We start from the raw sequence: 6,507 nt of genomic DNA on the forward strand, positions 1-6,507 counted from the left end.
CTATGATCGAGGCATACACAACTGAGGAGGCTATTAACTACTGCGCCAGGAACATTGTTGACGGTCATTAACATCAATTATAAACCATCAATATAACCTGCATATATACTTAATTCCATCACCAAATATTGGTTTAGGGGTTTAAACTAATAAATTCCATGAGTTTTGGTGAATCGGTGTTTGTAGGAGGATTTAATCAAAAAACCATCAAGCTAGACCTATTCATTAAAGTAAACGAAGTTTATCCACGATGGTACCGACTTAGGAAGATTCTAGAAGACACCAGACGACTCTCCATCGAAGATCGAGCCGAGTGGCTGACATGGGGACCGGCCGGCCCCACCACTAGGCCGGCTAGCCTGTGGGCCCCACCTATCGGGCTCTCCTTCGTATATTGGTTTTCCACTGCCTTAAAGATGAAATCTACGCTGTTGTTTTAAGTCGGTTTGATCCAAGGCCTCAAAATTGACGTCTCCCCCTATATATAGCAGCCCCTACCCCCTCCCTAAAGCCATACTAAAACCCTAATTCATATCCTCCTCATCAAGATCAGAGCCAGCTAACAAGAGAAGATTAGTCCTCCATAGGATCTAGTCTTGTAACTAGAAATGGTGAGATAGAGACTGAGGAAAGACTTTGGAGGAAGTGCCAGCCTATCAGTGCTCTCTCTATGCCTTGTACCTTGGCGGATCCAAGTTCTACTTGGGGTTGCTTCTAAGACATCTCTGGTAATCAACATCTGATTCAAGTAAGCATCGTGTTTATATTATTCATCAGGTTCACAACTATTTTGAGTACTTTAATCTATTGATCATAGGTTAAAGTAGTATTCATAGTGTAAGCATGGTGCTTAGACTCGGTTACTCATGGATGTACCCTACATTCCAGATTAGTGGTAGCTCACTATTGATGGTAGTTGACAACCATTTTAAACCGTCAATAAAACATGCATAAGGGCACAATTGAGATCACCAACAAAGGTCTAGGGGTTTAAACTAATAAATTCCATGAGTTTTAGTGAATCTATGATTTCTGCAAGGTTTATCTAGAAAACCATCAAGGTGGACCTACATGTTAGATTTAATTACGCTTATCCTCCGTGAAATGGACACTAGAAGGCTCTAGAAGACCCAAGAGGACTCCACATCAAAGTGGGAGCCGAGACACCACCAGGTGGGGCCGATCGGCCCCACCTAGAGGCCGCCTGCCCCCCCATGGTCCCACCTGTCAACCTCATCACAATGTCAATTCTCCACCGTCTCATAGGTTACATCTACGCCATTTCTTAAGCCGGTTTGATCCAAGGGCTCATGGTGGACGCTCCGGCCTATATATATTAGCCCCTGCCCCCTAAAGGCATCAAGTCATTTGAGAAGATAGAAACTCTAATCATCCTTAGAGCTCCATCATATTCTAGGGCATAGCTAGTTAGGCTAGGTCTAGAGGGAGGCAACCAAGCTTCTCTTGGATTCTCGATCGTGTCAAGAGCGTGGTTTGGTATAATCTTTGTACCCATTCTCTTTTGTATCTCCATTATTTTTATATGCTTGCTACACTTATTATGACAATATTAGTATTCATCTTATTTATGTTCTTCGTTATAATGTTCATTGTCTACTTTGATTATATGCTTAGTATAGTTGGATTATCATCATGTTCATGCATAAGTTCGTATAGCACTCACTCTAAGGTACCATGGGTGGGTGGTCAACATTGTGTAAGCGTGGTGCTTATACATTGTTTACCTATGAATACACCCTATATTCTAGGTCATGTGGTAGATCACAGACGTGACACTCCCATTGAGTCCTTTGTAATCCACTCCCTGATGTAGGTAGCATGTAGGATTTGATTACGAAGGAAGGTAAGCTCTGTTCTTACTCTTCCCTAGTAATATCCTTTATGTGTAGATATAAAGATGATCTTAGCCATGATTACTAGGTGTAATTGCACTAATCAATGTATGCTTTGACTTATAATTAAGGATGACTTAGGAATTATATAACACCCTAGTGTTAAGCTTTGTATTTGGCACTTGCACTTCATGAGCATAAGCATCATCCAAGCATTCATGAACGTGAGCATATTAAATTTCATCTCATTCTTATACATTGTCACATGAAATGTTGATTTGACATATATACTTATGCTTGCAATCGTGTATGACCAATGTATGAGATGGTGGTGAGGTCATGAAAACACCTTAGGCACATCTAGAATGATAAATGGAACAATGTTTATATTCATGACATAGACCAAATTTGCTTCTAAGTGTTGGTTTCATTTGAAATGCCATTTTCATGATGTTAGATTGACTAAAGTTGAACAGTAGATTAGAGTGTTTGCATGGCTATGTGACCTAAATAAAAGTTATAGTTCTTGTCATGGGCAACAAACTTTATTTAAGGGTAATGAGCTAATTCAGTGTCTAACATGATCAAATAGAGCTCACAAGTATCAACAAAATGTTGTTTTCAAAACTTGAAATTTCGGTCTTTAACCGGTTTTTAGTTTCAATATAGCCCACTTTGGAGCAATGTAGTTTGTAAACCAGTTCAAATTAGACCACAATCATTAAAGCAAAGTTGTAGTACTCACATAGCTCTACAACTTTCACTAATACAATTTTCATGGATTCACCATGGATTAGGAGTTACATGTACATGAACTTGCCCTATCAGTCGTCTGTTGTAGGCCTAAAACCGGCTAGAGCAGCGCGGCGTCGTGGCCACCGCGTGGCGTACATGCACCGGGGCTAGGCCACGTTGTGGCTGGGCATGCGCTAAAGGGGCCGTCGTGCGTCCCTACCTCACTCGTGCCCTCACTCTCTTTCTCTCTCTCGCTCTTGTGCTCGTCGAAGCGAAACCGCAACACCGCCGTTGCCACTGCACCTCCACCAAGCTCGCTCACTGTCGCCACCGTGCCATTGTCCAATAGCTTGTGTGCATAGCTCTGCCACCACCTCCTCCACCTTGTCGACCCACTAGCACCACCATTCGAGCAAGGGTAAGGCCACATTACATGTCACCGTCGCTACCATGGCCATAGAGCGCTGCCGAGCTTCGAGCTCACCATGCCTAGCCTTATCCATCGCTCCTCCTACCTCCTTCTCCCTAGTTCTGTTATCACCTTATGTCATAGATGCTCATGTCGTCGTTTATTTAACCGCTACCACTACCATCATGTGGGAATGCAAGACGCTACCATGCACATCTACCATGGCTGCAAGCACGTGCTAGCCGTTGCTGACTTCATGAGCCACCCTTAGCCCGCTCTGTTACCCGTTATCGTGTCACCTAGAGGTGTTGCACCTTCCCTGATGATGGAGACATACCTGTGGCCACCATCTCATCAAAATGGTGACACCACCATTGTGCTCTGTGCGCCACCATACCACCATGCACATGGCTAGAGCTCACCGCCACTTCACCGTGGCTCGATCTGCACCGTTGAGCTCTGCTAGGGTTCATAGATGCCGTAGCAGTGCTCGCCTTGGCTTGCCGTTGCTGGAGACAACAAGCCCACCACACATAGCACCGCCATTCGCCATTAGCGCCATCGCCATAGTCAACTATCGTTAGAGGTTTGACCATCTAGCTCGCTGGATGTGGAATGTGATGGGAAACACGTCAGTGCCGACCGCACCGCCGGAGACCTCGCCGTTGGTGAGTTTGCTACCGTTCAAGTCGGTGCTCTGCTTTATCTCTCTGTCATGTGGGTCCCATTGACCTACGGGTCCTAGTCGTCAGTCGCAGTGGGGTGTATACACTAGGTGCACCTAGCACTAGCGCCCGATTTGAAATTTGATTTTTCTTTATTAATTTTTTTTCATAGATTTAGTTACAAATTTCAAAAAAATCATATCTTGAGCTAGGAGTGTCCAAATGGGGTGAACCAAATTTTGTTGGATTCATCATCAAGTGTAATATTTCATAAAAATAAGAAATCTACTATTTAGGGTATTTTTCTAGGTGAATTAAATTGAGCAAGATAAGTGCTTTTAAAGTAATTTATATCTTGTAAAATGCATAACTTGAGCTAGCAAAGTGATAAAAATGTGATTCCAATTTTTCTGCTCTTGTGTTGACATGATATAGCTAGAAAAATATTAAACCTACAGTAAGAATAATTGTAATATGGTCTTCATATTTAATCCTCATTAATTGCTAGTTTCTAGTGAAATTAATTGGGGTAAAAATATATAACATATGAGCATACAAATTTTGCACAGTATTATCATGCTAGGAGGAAAGTAAGAAAAATATTAAATTTGTTGCTTGACACTTTTCACTATGCTAAACTATTTTTGCTAAAATAATCCTATGTAACTTGTCATTTTTGTAGAGGTAGCTACACTTATCCAAATGGCGTGAAATTTGTACAGTGGACTATTAAGGTCATTTGTAGGCTGCTGTAATGTTCTTAGAATTTGTTAAGTAGTGGAAATATTTATCCTTTAAATCACCTTATTATCTAAGGAAATTAATAAATGAATATAAAAAATTATTTATGTTTAACCATGATGTTTTGTGTGGTGCTTGTGACGCATATGATCTATTGATCTTATTAGTTTGGCTTACAAGTATTTGGTTATAGGCAACTAGTTAATTATTGCCTTATAATTCAACTAGATGGCTACATATATAGTTTCTGTTGTGGTGATGATATCATGATGATAATGATCTTTTCTGTAAAGATGGTTAATAACATAGTTGTAGATAACTTACTTATCTACCTTATGTTAATTTTTTATAGTCATAGGACTTATGGTTTAAGAATTATAGCTATTAGAAATATGCTATTAGAAATGCTTACTCTCTAGACAGATCTGAAAGATTGAATTGTTTGATGTATATAATGGCTAAATTACTTTGAGATGATTAAAAGAAAGTTGTAGGAAATTTCATAAGATTTCCATAATGTCCACAGCCATATTATTTTGATTTGTATAACTCTAGTTATGATCAAAACAAGTGGCTGCGGTCTTATAATCCAGAAAATAATTTACATAAGTGTTTGTTTAAGTTACTAGAGAAGAGATATGCACCTACTAAGTAAAAGTAAATGTAACTTATTTCATGCTCATGCTCATGCATATTATACATGTCATTATATATGCATTCGTGATATCTTATTTCAAGCTCATGCATATAGGATCATCTGAAGGGATAACCCTTTTGGAGTTCAACAAAAAAGAAGAGGAGGAATGGCAGGAAACATCTTAGGCCATAGCTAAAACTCTTGAGGACCTCCCTGAGTGCCTAGATCATAGGCCAACCTCTTTCCTCAAAGGCAAGCCCCAGAGCATTCTAAGTCTCCTAAGTTTTACAAAATATCACTTGAGTCCTTTATATTTGATGCATTAGGTTATAATAGTTGATTGGAAACACTTGATGCATTGAACTACCTTGTCCAGATACATATACCTTTAACCCTATGTAGGTCTGGGATCGAATATATGCTTAGCCATGCTTAGATCGGTAGAAGTCGAGTGATTTTGTGTCACCTACGAGATATAGGTGGATACCGAAGCATGGTTGGCTATATTTGCTATCGTGGAAAAGAACCATGGGGTAATATAAATGGAGGCTGGGTGGAGTCTATATGTAGGTTGACTCATGTGATTCTGTCTGTGATGAATAAGGACCGTATCATTGTTGGCGCTTTCGTCGAGATTGAACGTATGCCTCTCACTTAGCTGGCCGAATAACTCGTTCTAACCGTGAAGCCGAGTAGCTTAACTTAGGCCAAGCCCCATTCTATAAAAGTGTGCACTCTAGATGGTAGTAAAGATGTGCAGGGAGCCAGACATGAGCCCAAGGCAGGCCGGGCCTGAACGTCTTGGTAGCTGGTTGTCCATAATTATGCGGCATTGGGCGAACCCATGAAATGTGGACCTAAGTTGTACCAAAGGTGACCTAAGGTGACTGTTGATCTGGTCTGCCTGGGTTTGTGTTAGAAATAAATTCCCAGCTGGTTGAAATCGATTTGAATCGCCATCTCTCTAGGACAATGAGAAACTTGGCTAGTCCCAACATCGTAGTAATTGTTTTATGGAATAATAGTTATGATGAACATGGAATTATTATACCAGTTATGGTTACTATTGTATGCTACTAAATGATATACCACATGTTTGGCATAGGTTAGTTGCTAATCTAGAGATGAATAGCTATAATTAACTTGATGACCGAATTATAATTGTACAACTGATTTAGTCACTTTTTATGCAAAATGTTGTTAAGCTAGCTCCACTTATAAAGTCTTGCATAATCCTTAGAGTCACTTTATTTTTGGTTTATGATGGGTAAGTCTAGCTGAGTACCTTCTCGTACTTAGGGTTTTATTCCCATTGTTGCAGATGGTACAGCTTATCATGGCTATTGCAAGAACTACTTATGTCCCACCATGGACAAGGAGTAAGCCCTAGGCAGGCATCTCCTATTAATCCCTTCCTTATGCTTTTGTGGAAGTGTGATCACAAGCTGACACTATATTTAAACAATA

The sequence above is a fragment of the Miscanthus floridulus genome, chromosome 18 (genome assembly GCF_019320115.1).
Source record: "Miscanthus floridulus cultivar M001 chromosome 18, ASM1932011v1, whole genome shotgun sequence".
In the NCBI taxonomy this organism is placed as follows: Eukaryota; Viridiplantae; Streptophyta; class Magnoliopsida; order Poales; family Poaceae; genus Miscanthus; species Miscanthus floridulus.